This window comes from Bos grunniens, chromosome 20 (assembly GCF_055505025.1).
Source record: "Bos grunniens cultivar Pamir isolate PY7600 chromosome 20, Bosgru_T2T1.0, whole genome shotgun sequence".
Taxonomy (NCBI): Eukaryota; Metazoa; Chordata; class Mammalia; order Artiodactyla; family Bovidae; genus Bos; species Bos grunniens.
In genome coordinates this window covers 51804680-51825359 of record NC_141184.1, presented here as the reverse complement: position 1 = coordinate 51825359, position 20680 = coordinate 51804680, and the positions used below count along the sequence as shown (strand labels likewise).

The window sequence follows — 20680 nt, the reverse complement described above, 5'->3', positions numbered from 1 at the left end:
CTGTGTTAAACAGAGAGACTTCTATAAGTGATGTTGAAGTCTGTATATAGCATATACATTCAATAAATAGTCATTATTCCTATACATGGTGTCAGAACTGTGTTAGGTGCTGAGGATACAGAAATTAAAGTACTTTAATCCCGTTGCTTCTGAGATCGTCTTTCTGGACAAGACAATATGATACAGAACCTTCAGGGACTATTCAATTCATGGCTACTTCCTACGAAAGACAAATGTATCTGAACTTACTGGCTGCTAGATATTCCAATGTCAAATAGTTCTAATTTGGCTGAAGAGTCTACTTGGATTAAATAGGGTACTTTAAAGCACAAGCAAAAGTCTTAAGAGAAAATAGCATCACAGTAGCAAAACCTCTGTATAATCCCCAAAGAAAATTCCACTCAAAGGCCTTGTTGTTTCAAGTCATATTTAGTTAAACTACATAACTTAGCCATTCCCCTGAGTGTCAGCGGAATTTCTCCCAGCGCTGTGAGTTTGTCAAGTCAAGTTACTCTGTCTCCTAACCCATGGAAAGAGACAGCAGTTATTGAGAGGTTATTGTATGTCAGCCCTTAAAGTAGGTACTTATTTGTGTTCTCATTAAAACCTTTTAGCAGCCCTCTCTTACACCGGGGATCTTATAAAGATTACACCAGGAATAGAACAACAGCCTTGTAAAGTTCAGGCCGCCGAGAAGCTGTTTTGCTCAAGTGCAGAAGAAGCCATTGCTGCCAAGTTCTTGTGGCTGGTACAGGCTGGTGCTCCTTGGAAGAACAGGGGCCATGGCTAGACTCATTGTCCTGCCTGCGCAGGGCCAGGCAGGGTAGCAGACCTAGCTGTTTAACGCCCTTTTATTGATATTTTTACTTGAAAAGCCTCTTGTTACTTTCATGGTAGGTGGGCTATCCTTAACTGGTTTTAACTTTACCCCCGTTTCATAGCAGAAATTCTTAACTTGGAATCTACAAAGAGACTTTCAGAATCTGTAACTCCCTTAAAATAATAGCAGGAAAAATTTACAAATCACTCATCATCCCACTATGCATGATTTATCTTATTTAAACCTCCTCATGGTCCTACCGAATAGGTACTGTTTTTATTTCCATTTTTGAAGATAAGGAAAATGAAGTTTAATATCTTGCAGAAAGTCTATAAGTATGCAGCAGCAGAGTAAGGGTTTTAATCCAAGCTGTCTGGATCCAGGCTAAAACTCATAGGCTTAACCACTAGGCCATACTGAACTTTATGGAATTATTTCCAAAAAGGTGTGTGGGTGTGTTTGAAAAAAAATTTTTTTTGAAAGGCTTACGTTTCTGGAGACTTTCAGGTCATTTTATTCTTAAAAGGATCTCTTTTCTTTTAAGTTGAACTGTAGTTTATAGTGTCATGTTAGTTTCAGATGTTCAACACAGTGATTCAGGTATAGGTATTCTTTTTCAGATTCTTTTCTCTTATGCTGCTGCTGCTGCTAAGTCACTTCAGTCGTGTCCGACTCTGTGTGACCCCATAGACAGCAGCCCACCAGGCTCCCCCGTCCCTGGGATTCTCCAGGCAAGAACACTGGAGTGGGTTGCCATTTCCTTCTCTAATGCATGAAAGTGAAAAGTGAAAGTGAAGTCGCTCAGTCATGTCCGACCCTCAGTGACTCCATGAACTGCAGCCTACCAGGCTCCTCCTTCCATGGGATTTTCCAGGCAAGAGTACTGGAGTGGGGTGCCATTGCCTTCTCCGCTTTTCTCTTATCACATCAGATCAGATCAGTCGCTCAGTCGTGTCCGACTCTTTGCGACCCCATGAGTCGCAGCACTCCAGGCCTCCCTGTCCATCACCAACTCCCGGAGTTCGCTCAGACTCATGTCCATCGAGTCAGTGATGCCATCCAGCCATCTCATCCTCTGTCGTCCCCTTCTCCTCTTGCTCCCAATCCCTCCCAGCATCAGAGTCTTTTCCAATGAGTCAACTCTTCGCATGAGGTGGCCAAAGTACTGGAGTTTCAGCTTTAGCATCATTCCTTCCAAAGAACTCCCAGGGCTGATCTCCTTCAGAATGGACTGGTTGGATCTCCTTGCAGTCCAAGGGACTCTCAAGAGTCTTCTCCAACACTGCAATTCAAAAACATCAATTCTTCGGCACTCAGCCTTCTTCACAGTCCAACTCTCACATCCATACATGACCATTGGAAAAACCATAGCCTTGACTATTGCAAAATACTGAGTATAGTCCCTGTGCTACACAGTAGGTCCTTGTTGCTGTCTCTGAGATCTAAAATTTGAAATGCTCTGCTATCTAGTTGCTACATATATGGACATTTATTAGAATGACCTGAGTAGAAACAATCTGTTCTATACCTGTGGGGCATCTGTACTTGAGTTATCAACTGAACCATTTGGTTTGTTCACCAGGAAGGTCTGCAGGTCTTGAGCTAAGAGTCCAGTGCTTCCAGACCTGCGTCACTCCTTCCCCCTGCCATCTGACCACATCTCTCCCAGGAGCACAACGCAGGTTGATATCAGCTTTTAAAATAAAATCTATGTCACTCATGAAATATCCAGAGAACTTGGAAAACTGCAGGAAACTCAGAAGCTGGTGGGCTCAGGGGCAAAGAAATCATAAATTCACAACCACCACCACCCGCCATTTAGCTTTATCATATCTTGCCAAAACTGGCATGGAGTGGGATGTGCTGTTCAAGAGTAAAGAATTTTCAATTAGTTTATTGTAGTGAAATTTGCTTTTTTTGGAACCAGGATCAAAGTCATGTCCTTTCTCTGCTCTAACAAAGGCACAGCCACATAAAAGGAAAGTCTTAGAATCTGAGCAATAACAAGATTGTGTTATGATATAATCTGTAAATATACCAACACCTCCCTTAAGAATATAATCGGACCCCCTGAACGGAGGAGGTTGTATGTTGGCCATTAGTTTCAATCACTGGAAGCGCTGCAAATACTAATTTCATTAATGTTTCACTGGCCTCAAGATTAATGCAATGAGCCAAATTATAACCATCTTATTAAAATATGGGAAATTTCAGTGTATTTAAGTAGAAAAGAACAAAAAGGGAATTAATATTTATTGAACGCATATCATCTTCAAAACACTGTCTTGGGTGCTTTAATATTCATTAACTCATTTTGGTTTTCTACATGTGAGTGGTTTATAATCCCTTTTCAACAAGTGTGGGAAAAAAAAAAAAACCAAGTGTGGAAGCTCAGGCTGAGAGAGTCTAAGGAGCTTTGCTTAAGGTCCCAAAGCTGGCAGGGAACTGAGCCTCTTCACAACCAGATCTGATTCCAAAGTCCATGCTGTTTCTACTAAGATATGATATTTGAGGGGAGCTAAATAGCATTGGGGAACCTAGTTTTGATCATTTGCATCAGTATTTAATAAGGGACCACTGGATCCTAGAGAAGCCATGGAGTATAGTGGATATAAACTTGGATTTCAGGCAGGTTACTTATCTCTGAGCACCATTTCTTAATCTAGCATGTTGTGCTGTGCTCAGTCACTCAGTGGTGTCTGACTCTTTGTGACCCTATGGACTGTAGTCCACCAGGCTCCTCTGTCCACGGGATTCTCCAGGCAAGAATACTGGAGTGAGTTGCCGTTTTCCAGAGGATCTTCCTGACCCAGGGATCAAACCTGTGTCTCCTGCATCACAGGCAAATTCTTTACCCACTGAGCTATCTGGGAACCTACCTAGCATAGTACTAAAAATCAAAATTTAAGATCCATTTTAAATGGATCTAAAATGCTGAGAATAGTCTATCCTCTATTGTTTTTGTCAGTTGTTATTATTGTGTTGTCCTTCTAAGAAGGCCCATCGAACAGGGCAGTTGGATCCCCATGGACAGTAAATCTCCCACTGTGTGGACTCTCTGGAAGGGCTCGCCTTTGGGAGCTGCTAGAATATAAGCTCGAATTCTGTCAGGGATGAAGTGGCAGAGAGCAGGGTGGAGAAGAGCTTGACAGATCCTCCGGTCTCCAGTGTAGAGAAGTGTCATCAGAGTAATCAGTGTTAAAGCTTGAAAGATGCTGAAGACCACACTGTTTCCAGGGACATCAGCCAAAGTTTGAAGCATCCAGGAGAAAGTATCAGTATAAAAATGCATAATGGTTAGAGCACTGATATTTAGACCCCATATGGTAGATTTGGAAGAAGGCAATGGCACCCCACTCCAGTACTCTTGCCTGGGAAATCCCATGGACGGAGGAGCCTGGTAGGCTACAGTCCATGGGGTCGCTAAGAGTTGGACACGACTGAGCGACTTCACTTTCACTTTTCACTTTCATGCATTGAAGAAGGAAATGGCAACCCACTGTGGTATTCTTGCCTGGAGAATCCCAGGGACGGGGGAGCCTGGTGGGCTGCCGTCTATGGGGTCGCACAGAGTCAGACGTGACTGACGTGACTTAGCATCTTAGCATGGTAGATTTAGGGCTTCCCCGGTAGCTCAAATGGTAAAGAATCCACCTGCAGTGCAGGAAATCCTGGTTCAATTCCTGCGTCAGGAAGTTCCCCTGGAGAAGAGATAGGCTACCCACTCCAGTATTCTTGGGCTTCCCTGTTGGCCAGATGCCTGCAATGCGGGAGACCAGGGTTCAATCCCTGGGTTGGGAAGATCCCCTAGAGGAGGGCATAGCAACCCACTCCAGTATTCTAGCCTGGAGAATCCCCCTGGACAGAGGAGCCTGGCGGGCTATAGTCCATGGGGTTGCAAAGAGTCATATATGACTGAGTGACTAAGCACACACATGGTAGATTTAATTCTGGGCTCCCAAAATTGGGAAATTATAAAATTGCCTATTTTACTTTACCAAACAGAACTCCAGCAAGAATATGGAGAAAAGCTTTCTTCTATAGTTACACTCTCATTCATGTTTGCCATTGCTCGTGTGTGTGTGTGTGTGTGTGTGTGCGCGCGTGTGCACTCAGTCTGTCCAACTCTGAGACCCCATGGACTGTAGCCTGCCAGGCTCCTCTGTCCATGGAATTTTCAAGGCAGGAATACTGGAGTGGGTTGCCGTTTCCTTCTCCAGGGGATCTTTCCAACCCAGGGATCAAACCCACCTCTTTTGTGTCTCTTGCATTGGCAGACAGGTTCTTTACCACACTACCACCTGGGAAGCCTTTGCCATTGCTCAGGTGGTGTTTATTTTGGTAACAGGAATACCTGACCTTCCAGAGGCAATTTAATCTCCACAGTGCCAAAGATTCTCTCTCTGCAATAAATAGCTCAGGTTTCTAGTGATTCCCGAGGACATGGATCTCACATTACTTACCATACTATAGTCAAAAATATCTTTGCTCTTCCTTCCTACTATATACAAGACTGGAGAATAAAAGAGATGATAACATGTTGCTTTATGTGCTTTGACATTACCAGTAGTATATATTTTTGTCATTATAATTTCTAACTATGGTGAAACAGGTATGAGATTTTCCAGGTGAAGTAGAGCCTGTGACATAGCATTCAAGAGGAATAATTCTGATTCTGGAAAACTCTTTCTAAAGGACAGCACCCTTTATCTCCTTCCTGTTCTTTCTGTTTGGTGGTGGCATGGGGAAAGGAAGAGGCAGATTCAGGATCGTCAGGTGAGAATGTCAAAGGCAGAAACTGGAGCTGTTCTGCGAAGGTCAAAGGACTTTGTTTCCTATTCCATTCATAAATCCATGAGAACAGATATCTCATTGTGTTTAAATACAAAATGCACACTCCCATTTCTTTTTTCTATAAAAAAAAAACAAGACAAAATGTGAATTCTCACCTGCTGTCCAGATGTTCATCTGATTACCATTATCCACTAATCCATATAGAAATAGCAGGGTTACAGTGTGCCTTTTGTTCCTGTTTTGAAAGAGTTATTAGTACATTTGGTTGAGAAGCACAAAGGCCAGTTGAGCACATACCAGCTACTATGCTAGATACTTATTTTCTCCATTTCATGGAGGGAAACTGAGGCATGGAGAAGTTGAGTAACTTGGCCAAGCTCACATGGCTAAGAAGAGAGAAAATTAGGTTTTAAACCCAGACAGCCTAGACCATGTGTTATTTCTTTTAATGATTTTTTTTTTTATTGAAGTATAGGTGATTTACAATGTTGTGTTAGTTTCAAGTATTTAGCAAAGTGATTTAGATTCTTTTTTTCTGAATCATATTTTTCCCTTACGGTTTATTAAAAAACATTGAGCAGCGTTTCCTATGCTATGCAGTAGGCCCTTGTCAGTTATCTGCATTATATGTAGTGGTGTGTATATGTGAACTCCTGATGTATCCCTCCCCTCTCTGCTTCCACTTTGGTAGCCATAGGCTTGTTTTCTATGTCTGTGGGTCGGTTTCAGTTTTGTATATAAGTTCATTTGTATACGTTTTTAGATTCCACATGTAAGTGATATCCTATGATATTTGTCTTTCCCTGTCTGGCCTACTTCATTCTTTATGATCTCCACTAGGTCTGTCTGTGTTGTTGCAAATGGCATTATTTCATTTTTTTGTATGGCTGAGCAATATTCCATTATATATACATAGGTATATATTTTTCTCTAAAGATGAGAGGTTAAATTCTCGGAAATAAACATACCCATCCCAGGTAGACATATGCACAGAGCTCAGACACAACAGACAGAATGACTGCCTCTCATACACAGTAAAAAGCCAGCATACAATGAGTACTTGCTCTGTGCACACACTGGAGAAGGTACATATACGAATTTTATGCAACGGAGTTCACACACACGTGCTCACACATGTACAGTATTATTTCTTCATGCGGTAGATGAGAAAGGAGATGCTCAGGCAGGTTAAGCTGTTCAACATTGTCCGGCTAACAAGTGATAAATTCAAGATGGAAACAGGCTTCTCTGTCATGGAATACCATCATGTTCCCACTGAGCCATGATGCCTGCTCTCTATAGTCATTCATGCACTCAACATTTAATATTCATTTAGTGAGCACCTGCTATTTCTAATGCCTCAGCATGCAGTATAGGAAAAACACAAGATTGAAGTTCACAGGATCTAGATTTGAATTTCTGCTCCATCATTAAATATCAATTTATTAAATTTCTCTGAGTTACAGTTTCATCATCTATAAAATAGGAGTGAACAATAATATGTATCTCATAGAAATGTCATCAAGAGCAAATGAAATTATATATATAAAAATATTTGGTATATAACAAAACACTTTGTAAATCTTATTCTTATTATAATAATTACAGGAAGGGGTGTGTATGTAGCCTCCCAACCTCAAATAGTGGGAGAGGGGCATCTGAAACCTGTTGCAGTACTCCAAAATATTGCTTTAGTGAGGACCTGAGTAACATTTGGAATTGCAGGAGCAAGAATTGGAGGCATATTAGACATTGGTTCATCCATGTGGAGCTTTAAAGAACAAAATAGATTTCATGGGTAGCAATAGGTAGGGCTCCCATAAAACTTTATTATCTGTAAAATATACTCTGTGTATTTAGAACAGCAGGGGCAAAAGTAACTTTGGAGGGGCCAGAGATGAAGTTGGGGAGGGAGTTGGGACCAGACTTTAATTCAAATGCCATGATAAAGAATTTTAATCTAGTGTTGTAGGCAAGTGTAGGTATTCAAGGAAGTAACAAAAATCTCACCACATGAAGTTCTCTCCGGTTGCCATCTTTCCCTGCTGCTTTCTTCCTCTTCCCCTCTTCCTTTTTCTCCTTCTTTCTAACATCCATTCAACTACACACAAAATGCCCACAACAATGTAGAAGACGGAGGAACACGGCAGACCAGTGGGTAGGACACCACCTAGGAAGCAGCTATGACAGCTGTGCTGAAAATCGCACTGGCTCTAGAGGCTCTGCTTCCCTGGAGGGTGGAGTCCAGATTTATGAGCTGAGTTCAGTGCCATGCAGTTGAAATCAGGAATGTTAAAGCTGAAAGAGATCTTGGAGACAGATCTAGTCTTCCTAAGTTGCCAAGACATCAAATTACCTGAACACTGTTTTAAAAAGAAATATTCCTGGGTCCAATCCTAGATTACTGACTCAGAGTATCCAGAAGGAGGCCTGAGAATCTGTAGTTTTAGAAGTCTTTCGAAAGTGATATGCAGAGCAGTAATTGAGAATGATTGGTAGTCAGTCTCTTAATTTTATTTATTAAACTTTTTATTTTGTATTGGACTATAGCTGATTAAGAGCAGCCTGGACGGGAGGGGAGTTTGGGAGAAAATGGATACATGTATATGTAGGGCTGAGTCCCTTCGCTGTCTCCTTGAATCTCTTTATTTTATTGGTAACATCCCAGAAAAGTCTGGAGGTTTGCCAGTCTAGTCAGTAGCAGAGTTAGAACTCAAAATCGAGGTTCGCGATTCCCAATTCAGTACTGGAGCCCAAGGTCAGTTGTTACCTTTTTGCTGGAGAAAAGTATGTTTCTTTTTTGTCATCTACTCTTTCAGTATGAATTTGGAACCTCTTTGTCTCATAAAACTAGTCTGTATAGTGTTTAACTTTAACCTCAAGGTGGTTTGCTACATCTCTCCCAAGTATTATTAAACATTTACCGGACATTTAAGGCATTACAGTGTGGTCAGGGTGATTAGCAAAGTTAACGAAGTGGAGGACCCATATTTTAATTCCTTTCAAGTTTTGTCATACTTTTATATTTGGAGATAACGTAAACACATCCCTTCATGTCAGCAAAATGTCATGTTCTATGCAAAGATTTTGAACATTATGCTCAAGACAGCTAGATGATATCTCAAAGTAAGGTCTAATAGGGCACATTAAAGAATGTGTTTTTGTTTCAGCCTTTATGAAGTTAAAACTAATCCAGTGGTTCAGTCCTCCTTTTAAGTCTTTCGTCGGAAGACCAGAAGATTTTGGTTTGAGTCATAATTCAGTCACTTAAATCAATGAGACTCTGGATAAACCATTGCCCTCCTTCCTGAGTCTTGGTTTCTTTTTGTAAATGAAGATAAGCCTCCTCGCCCCTCCCCATTGCCCAGGGTCACCCTGTGAATTTCACTGAGCCATGACAATGGAAAGGCTTTAGAAACAATGAGGGGCTAGGAGGGAGAGGCACGGGAAGGAGAGGCCTTTGGGAGAGAGTCTTCTGTTTCCCCAGGAAGGGTCATCGTAGTCCAGCTCATCAAGAGGCACAGATGGAGCTTAGGGACAAGGCCAATGGCTGAAGCACCCAGGGCATCCAGAGAGATTATTTCCATGTGGCCTGAAGGGCCAAGTGCGTTAGTGGGATTAGTGGCAAACATAGTATTCAAACTCATAATTACATTGCAAGTTTAAAGGACAGCTGTGTACAAGGAAGCCAAGAACAGAATAAGCATACATGTGGTTTGGATTTTTTCCTCATGTCAAATTTAATTTCTAGGTCTAAACTTTATAGAAAAAGAAAAAGAAGGGTAAAATCACATTTTAAGATTTTTTTTTAAGTTTTAAAGTTAGAGGGGGAAAAAAAACACAACTGAATGAATGCTTTCAAAAACTCTGATTTTGATTTCAAGAAGTATCTGCATTTCTTGCCCCCCCCCACTTTTTATGATCTGGTCAAAATTAAAATTTAAAGATCAGCAAAGTATATGAATATGTTTGGATTTTTTTTCTTCCAACATAAGTTTAAGCATCTGTTATCTATTCTTTTTATAGCTTAATGTATAAAAAATTATAGAATTTATTTTATAAGATACCTGTTCTGTACAAGCAAACACATTTTAAATTAGATTATCTGCCAGTGGTACTGATTTTGTCCAGGACAGGCTGGAGATTCCCTGGTGACTCACACAGTAAAGAATCTGCTGCAATGCAGCAGACCTAGGTTCAATCCCTAGGTCAGGAAGATCCCCTGGAGAAGGGAATGGCTACCTACTCCAACATTCTTTCCTGGAAAATTCCATGGATAGAGGAGCCTGGGGAGCAATAGAGTCCATGGAGTCACAAAGGGTCGGACACGACTGGGTGTCTAATACTTTCACTTTCAGGCTGGAGATTAAGGTTTGTTTACATATTTACACTATGCTGATACAATGAAGTACTAAAATTTTACATGCCAGGAATCAAAACAAGTACAGTTCCTATTAGGAAATAATATATCTGAGGATTCTGGCATGACCATCTATAGCCAGTTAGAGAAATCTTTGCTAGATTGAAAGGCTGTGCCATTACAAATGGCCTTGTTTACACTGTACTTAAGATATCATCATCATCCTGAAGGTGATGAAGTAGGTACAGAAACAATTCTGTTGTTTCTGCAAATATTCATTAAGCACCTAGTATTGCCAGGCACTACTGGGGGCTTCCCTGGTGGCTCAGATTGTAAAGAATCTGCCTACAATGCGGGAGACATAGGTTCGATCCCTGGGTTGGGAAGACCCCTGGAGAAGGGAAGTATTCTTGCCTGGAGAATTCCACGGAGAGAGAAGCCTGGCAGGCTACAGTCAATGAGGTCCCAAAGAGTTGGACACAACTGAGCAACTAACACTTTAACTTTTTTTCATTTCACTGGGAAGAAATGCAGTGCATTGAGAAGACACAAGTACTATAGTGGTTGCACTGAATTTCTACTTCTAAATTAAAATAAGATTTTTTTCCCTTCAGGACAACCAAATTCCTAGTGATAGTGTTCATAAATCCTATTGATGTGCCAAGTCCATAGTTGAGAAAAATACATGGCTGTCACTGCTGACCTCCTTTGCTTTTTTTTGATCTTTTGCTATGTTTTTAAACTTTTTTTAAAAGTCGAATTTTACTTCTTTAGCTATAAAAATTCCTTTCATTTTCATGCAGTGATAGATCTCAAATATTTATATGTAATCATCTGATTGTGCCAACTGGCCTCTTTTCTGGATGGATTCTATTCAGTTTTGCGTGTTGTCTTTTTTTCATTTTTGTAGAATTTATTTTGTATAATCTTGTCTCCCATTTTGGATTATTTCCCATTTATACTCCTTTTAAAAAATGACTTATGCTTTTTTAATGAGGAGTCCAAAATGGTACATGAAGCTCTAAGTACAGTGTAAACAAGGCCATTTGTAATGGCACAGCCTTTCAATCTAGCAAAGATTTCTCTAACTGGCTATAGATGGTCATGCCAGAATCCTCAGATACATTATTTCCTAATAAGAACTGTACTTGTTTTGATTCCTGGCATGTAAAATTTTAGTACTTCATTGTATCAGCATAGTGTAAATATGTAAATAAACCTTAATCTCCAGCCTGAAAGTGAAAGTGTTAGACACCCAGTCGTGTCCGACCCTTTGTGACTCCATGGACTCTATTGCCCACCAGGCTCCTCTATCCATGGAATTTTCCAGGAAAGAATGTTGGAGTAGGTAGCCATTCCCTTCTCCAGGGGATCTTCCTGACCTAGGGATTGAACCTAGGTCTGCTGCATTGCAGCAGACTCTTTACTGTGTGAGTCACCAGGGAATCTCCAGCCCGTCCTGGACAAAATCAGTACCACTGGCAGATAATCTAATTTAAAATGTGTTTGCTTGTACAGAACAGGTATCTTATAAAATAAATTCTATAATTTTTTATACATTAAGCTATAAAAAAGAAAGTGAAAGTGAAGTTGCTCAGTCGTGTCTGACTCTTTGCGACTCCATGGACTGTAGCCTACCAGGCTCCTCTGTCCATGAGATTTTCCAGGCAGTAGTACTGGAGTGGATTGCCATTTCCTTCTCCAGGGGATCTTCCCAACCCAGGGATCAAACCCGGGTCTCCCACATTGTAGACAGATGCTTTACCGTCTGAGGCACCAGGGAAGCCCTATAAAAAGAATAGATGTTTAAACTTATGTTGGAAGGGAAAAAAATCCAAACATATTCATGTACTTTGCTGATCTTTAAATTTTAATTTTGACCAGATTTGATCATTTGAGTTTGATCTCTAGGGTGACAGTGAAATATTTTTCATAGCAAAAATGCCTTGATATTCAGTGAAGGGAAGCCCAAACTAGACAATACTCCATTTTGTTTGAAGCCACACAGCCCAGAGAATGTCCCAGGTAACTTTCTCTCCTCCTCCTAGAGGAGACTATCTGGTTCTAGAAGGGCATTTAGTCTATGAGTTTAGAACAGGAAGGATGGCCCTAGGCATCTGCATCAACCTATATCATTCCCAGTACAAAAAACCAACTCGGCTCTGATTCCATTGCAAATGAACTAGAGAACAGTGATGAGTGGTTCTAGTCTACATTTGGGTAAGTTATGAAAGATTTCTAGAAATTATTTTTAGACTCTGGTCCATATACTCCTAGAAATGTATACATTCAGAATGTCAGTTTGGTCTGGAGTCCCGTTCAAAGCAAAACAAGCCTAGTTTGATGCCGTGTTTCTAAGACCTCATTGACTCCAGTGGAGCATGGATCCAAATCCCTGGAGAAGGCAACTCCTTGTCTCTGATCCACAGACAGACTCATGTTCAACTGGTCCTCTCTAGCTTTCCTGATTTTCATCAATGCAAAACAGAACCAGACCTTCCCTCTTTATAGAACAACCCCCACTGTGTGTAATGGCTGTGAATGCATTCTCCAACACTTCTTCAGCACTAGATGATAAGAAATGTCATGAAAATAAGCACAACGAAGGAACGTTAAAGAGAAAAATCTCAACCAGGTATCAAGACAGTAGAATTTAAAGAGGCAGAGTTTTACTTGGGCCTCAATGGGGTGCCTTTTTTTTTTTTTTAAGTCAGTTCATTTTTCACCAAGTAACTATCTAGGGTGGCGTGTAGGAAAACAGGGCAGCTCTCTTCCTTGCTGTCATCTGGGGACCAGGATCCTTTCGTTTGTGTTCCTACCATCCTTTGTCGCTGCAGAACCTTCAGCATCCAACTAGAAGTGGGAAGAACAACCCATAGCCAGGCACTCAGGAGGAATTCTGAGCCAGTCCTGGAAGTGGCATGTGAGATTTCTGGTCATATCCCTTGCATGACCAAATCTAACTACAGAAGAAGCCTAGAAATGAGGACTTCTTGTCTGCCTAGGAACAAGCAGAGACTGGAATTTGGCAGATGGCAAGCATAATTTGCTATATTCATGGCTTTGATTGTTGAATTCTATGTTTTTCCAGCATTGTGTTGTCTTTAGTCAGGATTATAAAACCATTTCAAGGAAATATAAAATATATATATATCTTTACTTTTCAAAATCATTGTTGGAGTGGATCAGTCCAACAGCTGTTTGGCAGTCCATCCCAATGTCTTAAAACATTTGAAGGATCATTTGCAAGCTCGTATAATTCACCTCATATAAGAAATCACAAAGGAAAGCAAATATCAGTAGGTTCATAGCACAATGAATCATAGGCTGCTTGGTGTGGACATTTACATCTGTGTCTTTATTCTCTGTGATATATTTTAAAGAACTGTGAAAGCACTGATCGTGTATAACCATCAGAGTATTCTTACAATTGCTCTACCATGGTGAAATTGAAGAAATGGTATCTAATTCAGGCCACACGGCTCTCTGAAGCCCTTCCCTGTTCTCTTCCACTTTCATTAAAGTGGAAAAACCCATCTGTTTGGATCATTGAGGTTGGAAACTGAGTGATATCACTTCTCCAAAATAGATTTAATAGTATGGCTTGGTTAATTGTTTCCTGACCTGTTTGAGAGAGAGTCCAGACTCAGAGAAAAACATGGTGTATAAATTTTTGTATTCAATAGTGGCAAAGAGTCGGATTTGCATTATATTTTTAAAGGTAATTTTGGTAGAACTATTACAGTTTTTGTTTTCAGTTATTAAAGACTTATCTAGACATTTAATCTACTTAATATATGATATTTAATGATACTTTCACAAAGGACTTATAATATTTGATCATTATTATTCATCCAATTAAGCCATTTGAAAATTAATTCTTAATAAGTCAAAATATGTGAATAGCTAGAAATGAGATTGAGAACCACGTTTTAAAGTCCACTTCTCAAAGAGAAAATCATGATCCCTGTAGAGACATATGGTTTAAAATAGATCCTTCTCAGACCTTCAAAGTGATTCTAGCATTCTACCTGGTGGGATCACTCATCTGGAAGAAGGAGCATAAGCGTATTGCAAGCAAAGTTATGAAAAGTATGGGTATGCTTTGGAAACTTTTTGGCTATCAAAAAAATAAAGAAAAAGAAGAATTAGGGAAAAAACTAGCCTTAATAATAATATATCTTTTAGGAAGAAAATATGATGCCACATCCCCATTTTCAGTCTTTCCGTTGTTTCCCTGTCCTTTCCCATTCTGTTATGGCCTCAAATGCACAGGGAAGCTAATGAAGATCAAGCTTAGAGCCCTTCACGGGCTGGGCCCCATTCTAAATTCTAGAAGAGAGGCGTAATAACCACTGCACATAGTTATAGATTTTGTAAAATTTGCAAAAGTTAGAACTTGGGGGGGCATTACTTTTTTCAAAACAGACTGTCAAAGTACCATGAAACCAGGTTCCTACCCCTGATTCCATGGCTGACTGGAGGGCAGACCGGAAGATGTTCAAGACAGATTCTGTTAAATGGGGGCAAATCCTATTTTTTTATGGCCCCTTTGTTTTTTTGCAGCTTTATTTAGATATCATTGACATATGACATTATGTAAGTCTAAAGTGTGCAAGTAGTGTCCTGTATTGTATATATTGGAAAATGATTACCACAATAAGGTTTTAACACGTCCATCACCTCAAATAGTGACAGCTGTGTGTGTGGTGAAAACTTTAAAAATATACTCTGTTAGCAATTTTCAAATTCTATACTGTATTAACTATAGTCACAGTGTTGTACATTATATCCCTGAACTTATTCATCTTACTACTGGGAGTTTCTACCCTTTAACCACCATTACCCATTTCTCTTACCCGCTTCTCCCAGCCCCCAATTCAGTTCAGTTCAGTCGCTCAGTCGTGTCCGACTCTTTGCGACCCCATGAATCGCAGCACGCCAGGCCTCCCTGTCCATCACCAACTCCCGGAGTTCACCCAGATTCACGTCCATCGAGTCAGTGATGCCATCCAGCCATCTCATCCTCTGTCGTCCCCTTCTCCTCCTGCCCCCAATCCCTCCCAGCATCAGAGTCTTTTCCAGTGAGTCAACTCTTCGCATGAGGTGGCCAAAGTACTGGAGTTTCAGCTTTAGCATCAGTCCTTCCAAAGAAATCCCAGGACTGGTCTCCTTCAGAATGGACTGGTTGGATCTCCTTGCAGTCCAAGGGACTCTCAAGAGTCTTCTCCAACACCACAGTTCAAAAGCATCAATTCTTCGGCGCTCAGCTTTCTTCACAGTCCAACTCTCACATCCATACATGACCACAGGAAAAACCATAGCCTTGACTAGATGAACCTTTGTTGGCAAAGTCATGTCTCTGCTTTTGAATATGCTATCTAGGTTGGCCATAACTTTCCTTCCAAGGAGTAAGCGTCTTTTAATTTCATGGCTGCAGTCACCATCTGCAGTGATTTTGGAGCCCAGCCCCCAACAATCACTAATCTATTCTCTGTTGTCCGTGGGCTTCTTTTAGATTATGCATATAAATCAGATCGTACAGGATTTGTCTTTCTCTTTCTGACTTATTAACTTAGTGTGATTGCCCTCAAAATTCATCCATGTTATTATAAGCAGCAGAATTTCTCTTTTTTATAGCTGAATAATATTCACTCCATATATGTGTGTGTATTTCTTTATCTATTCCTTAGTCATTGGACTCTTAGGCTGTTTCCATATCTTGACTATTATAAATAGTGCTACAATGAACATACCTCTTCAAGATAGTGGTTTTATTTCCTTTGGATATTATATACCCAGAATTGGAATTGCTGATTCATATGGTAGTTCTATTAATTTCTTGAAGAACCTCCATACTGCTTTCCATAGTGACCATACCAACAAACATTTCCTTCAACAATATACAAGAGTTTCTCTCACCAGGAGGCTAGGAAAGGCTAGATTAGAGTGGCAATTTTCAATAGAGGAGTCTGGGAATATCTCATCATGAAGGTGGCATTTGACTGATACCTGGGTCAAGAATATTCTGGCTAATGCCAAGGCTCTGGGGAGGGAGTGCTCACATGTGTTCAAGGAACAACCAGAGATAGAAGAGGCTGAGATTACCCTACTAAGTGAAACAAGTCACAGAGACAAATACCATATGATATCATTTATATGTGGATTCTAAAATATGACACAAATTTAAATGAGCCTGTCTATGAAACAGGAGCTTCCCAGGTGGTACTAGTAATAAAAAACCTGCCTGCAAATGCAGGAGACAGGAGATGCAGGTTTGATCTCTGGGTCAGGAAGATCCCCTGGAGGAGAGGATGGCAGCCCACTCCAGTATTCCTGCCTGGAAAATCCCACGGACAGAGGAGCCTAGCGGCCTTCGGTCCATAGGGTTGCAAAGGGTCGGACACAATTGAAGCGACTTAGCATCTATGAACCAGAGTCATAGACACAGAGAGTAGACTGGTGGTTGCTGTGGAGAGGGGAGTGGTTTGAGGGGAGGGATGGAGTGGGAGGTTGGGGTTAATAAATGTAAACCTTTATATATAGAATAGAAAAACAACAGCTCTTACTGTACAGCACAGAGTCCTGAAATGGTATGCCATGATAAACTATAATGAAAAAGAATATTTGAAAAATGTATATATTTATATGTATAACTGCATCACTTTGCTGTACAGCAGAAAGTAACACAGCATCATAAATCAACTACAATAATTTTTTTAAATAAATCACCTATAAACCTCAAATAAAATAATTCTGAGTTTGAGCTTTTTAAAAAAACTTTAGATTGAACCTTTTAGAAACATTGGCCTTTTGCCATCCCGTTTGGCAAAAACTTACAAAGCAAGTCCAGCTTATCCCTTTTGGCCTCCAACCCAAACATTAAACTCACGCCATCGTTTTCAACTTGAGTCTCTTTATTGGCCTCTGTGACTCAGGAGTGTCATGGGCATGTCAGAAACAAATACTATGCTCCCTGAGATCATTTGGTATTTTTACCCATAAAGAAGCGCACGGCTTTCTCCTTTGTGTCAGGCCTTTGTTTATAAAAAATGATCTGTGAAAACAAAGGGTAAAATTACACATCCTTCATGTAAATATACATATTATGCAAGGTAACATGCACAGCGTCACTTACTTTCTACTTTACTAACGTCCTGAATACTAGGCGCTCTCATGATGTCCTATGCAAATTTGAAATGGAGCTTTGGGATTGATTTGAGGAAGATCGCCATTCACGCACCTCTCTGTAAAATGCCGTTTTCTACAATCTCATTTCTATAGATAACCCTAGCAAAGTAAATATTGAGGTAGGGAATTGGAAGAAGCAGTATTTTCTTTACTCCAGAGAAGGTACTCGATCTGCAAGAAATTCCTGAATGGAAAATATCACTGGTGTTGATTAGAAACAGTTTCATAGCCTAGTAGTATTGATAACAGTGGGTAAAACACTTATTATAGAGAGAAAAAAAATATTTTTAAATGATTATCCAACTCTGCTTATATTTCATTAAGCTTGGGGGCAAATCAGCCCCCTCATCCTGAGCGGTAAAGCACCAAAATGGATTCCATCGTAGCGCCAATGGCATGGGCTACCATACGCAAAAGAGTCAGGTACAGGAAAATAAACAGCAGTGTAATTGTGCAGCGAGTATAGGTACCAAGCTACACCCAGTGGCCTGGTATCTGAAGGACTGTTCCTGCTTATTCTTTTTGCCTGGAGCCCCACCCAGGATGTCAGGATTTCCACGCCTTCCACGTTCCTAGCAGGAAATTGTTCTTTTTCTTCAGTGAGGAATATCTAGAGAAAAATCAACAGTCTCCACCCTCTCCCCGGATGTTATCACACTGGAATTACAGAGTGGGGTGGAGACACACAGCTAAGTTGTAAAAGCAGCTCAAGTTGTGAGAGCGATCTGGCTCCAGCACCTGTCACCGCATTGATTGCCAAGGCCGATTCCAGCTCTCAGTTCCCTCTCTCCCCTACCCCACCCTCCCCAGTAGGTTCTTCCCAAGGCAGCATGCTCAGGAACAATCTGGATGGAAAGTCCCCCTCAAACCAAAAGAGTGATAACAGTTAAAGTAACAATAGATCCTATATATTGGGAAGGTGCTAGCTGCCAGGCACTGTGCTGAATGCTTTCTAAACATTACATAGGGCCCTAAAACTAGATACTGTAATTGTCCTTATCAGGAAATGGAGCCTTAGTACAGTAACTGCCTAAGAGCATACAACTAGAAAAGTGGTAGAACCATGATTTAAAATTTAGACCATGTTTTCTAACTGAGACAGCATATTAAAAAGCAGAGACATTACTTTGTCAACAAAGGTCCGTCTAGTCAAGGCTATGGTTTTCCCAGTGGTCATGTATGGATGTGAGAGTTGGACTATAAAGAAAGCTGAGCACCGAAGAATTGATGCTTTTGAACTGTGGTGTTGGAGAAGACTCTTGAGAGTCCCTTGGACTGCAAAGAGATCCAACCAGTCCATCCTAAAGGAAATCAGTCCTGAATGTTCATTGGAAGGACTGATGTTGAAGCTGAAACTCCAATATTTTGGCCACCTGATGCGAAGAGCTGACTCATTTGAAAAGACCCTGATGTTGGGAAAGATTGAGGGCAGGAGGAGAAGGGGACAACAGAGGATGAGATGGTTGGATGGCATCACTGACCCAATGGACATGGGTTTGGGTGGACTCCGGGAATTGGTGATGGACAGGGAGGCCTGGTATGCTGTGGTTCATGGGATTGCAAAGAGTCGGACATGACTGAGCGACTGAACTTTGCTTTGCTTTCTAATTCCCAAGTGAATGTCCTAGAATATTTTTGGTTATCTCCCACCTCCCAGTGGGAAGATCTCTGTTGTCAGTGCACCCTTGATGTTAATACAAAGTGACAGAAGCAGCTCTGAGATGTTCCTGACATGAGTGGAGGCTTTCAGGGTTCCCTCCAGCATTCAGCAGCTACTGGGTTCCCTCCAGGGTCTTCCCTGTTGGAGCTCTTCAGAGCTGCTTTGGAAATGGGACATCTTTACATCAGGGCTCCCTGAAGCGGCCCCACTGGACTCCTCATGTGGCTCACCTCCATCCAGCTCCTTGCTGGGGATCAGCGTCGAGTATAAGGTCCTGATGGCCAGGCAACATGAGATGAGCTGTTCATCCATGAAAACAGCAGAACCATGATTCAGGAAAGATTCCACATTATGGGCAAGAAGAGATGCAAAATGCATAAACCAGAGGAGCAGGGTCTAAAATCAGGCAAAAAAAGAAGAGAAATGGCTCTAAGTGGACCAGTGATTGCAAGGTCAGGAAACACAAAGTGTGGGAATAGCGAAGGAGGCCAAGTGGAAAGTGGATCAGGACATGTAGTCCAGTAATTGTGCTGATTCAGAACAATGTAGAGAGCTGGGGAGCAGTTTGGTTGGTTGGTCAATTTGCTTGTATACTCTTTGGGGTTTTTTTGTTGTTGTTGTCAGGTTCCACAGAAAGGGTCCTGAGTGGAGTGAATGGTCACGAGTAGTGCCGAGTGCACACAGCCTTCAGCAGTTCTGATTGCAGCAGGCTGGCAGGGCCACAACTCTTTACCACCCCTCTACCTTCTGCAGACTCACCAACCCTCCCTGTTCCAAATGAGCTTGCAGACTCTGGAAAGAAACCTACCACAGGGGTTGTAACAGAGGCTCTTGCGCCTTCCCACTGTGTTCATAACTGGGAAAATAGGGATCTTGGAATTCCAAAACTGAGGCTCATAAAGACCAAGCCCCAGAATTAGCCTTGGCATGCTTGATCCATAAATTGATCAGAATGTTACTTTCAATGAGTTAACATTTGAAATTCTTTCAAGGTTAGGAAGCTAAGAGATTTTTTTTTTTCTATTTTTGTAACAAATAACAGGCGGCTTCGCCGTAGAGACATTCCCAGGCCCTGAAATCAGAAAGCTTGAGTTTAAAACCCACTTAGAAACTGTATGGCTTTGAACGTGTCACTTAACATAGAGTCAGTTCTTTGTGACAGAGATTCCTCATTGGTCAAATGGAAAATATAGTGCCCACTTCAAAGGGTTATTGTGGGGATTTAATGAGGTACCGTATATATAACACAGCACAATTCCTGGAGAGTGTTCTAGATGTTTTATTATCATTGTGATTATTATTCTCACCATCATCATTATACTCAGATATTCTCACTCTCCCTACCTCTGTACTTACTTTCCCAAACTTCTGCTAATCTTATCCTTCAGTTCAGTTCAGTCTCTCAGCTGTGTCCGACTCTTTGCGACCCCATGAACCGCAGCACACCAGGCCTCCCTGTCCATCACCAACTCCGGAGTTTACCCAAACTCATGTCCATTGAGTCGGTGATGGCATCCAACCATCTCATCCTCTGTCATCCCCCTTCTCCTCCCACCTTCAATCTTTCCCAGCATCAGGGTCTTTTCAATGAGTCAGTTCTTCGCATCAGGTGGCCAAAGTATTGGAGTTTCAGCTTCAGCACAGTCCTTCCAGTGAATATTCAGGACTGATTTCCTCTAGGATGGACTGGTTAGATCTCCTTGCAGTCCAGTCTTATCCTTGGACTCCATCTAGTTGGCAGTGAGTCAAAGGAGGATTCATTATATTGAAGTGTTTGCCAAAGAATGTGTTTGGCAAATTCACAACTGACCTCTTTGGTACCAACATCTAAGGTTAGGGTTACGCCTCATCTCCT

At 41.2% G+C, this 20680-nt stretch overlaps 1 protein-coding gene and 1 long non-coding RNA gene across 19 annotated transcripts in view; one reads left to right on the top strand and one right to left on the bottom strand.

Moving 5' to 3' along the window:
- The window catches only part of LOC147350408 (uncharacterized), a 126943-nt gene extending 119105 nt beyond the window's left edge, over window positions 1-7838 (bottom strand). For all 3 annotated transcript variants that reach the window (XR_015148828.1, XR_015148827.1, XR_015148829.1), the window contains exons 1-2: window positions 7625-7838; window positions 5770-5849 (exon numbers count right to left, since the gene is read on the bottom strand). This is a non-coding gene — a long non-coding RNA (uncharacterized LOC147350408). The remainder of the gene's footprint in view (window positions 1-5769; window positions 5850-7624) is intronic.
- The window catches only part of PDE4D (phosphodiesterase 4D), a 1650639-nt gene that overhangs the window by 1389023 nt on the left and 240936 nt on the right, over window positions 1-20680 (top strand). The gene's annotated exons all lie outside the window — the stretch shown is intronic.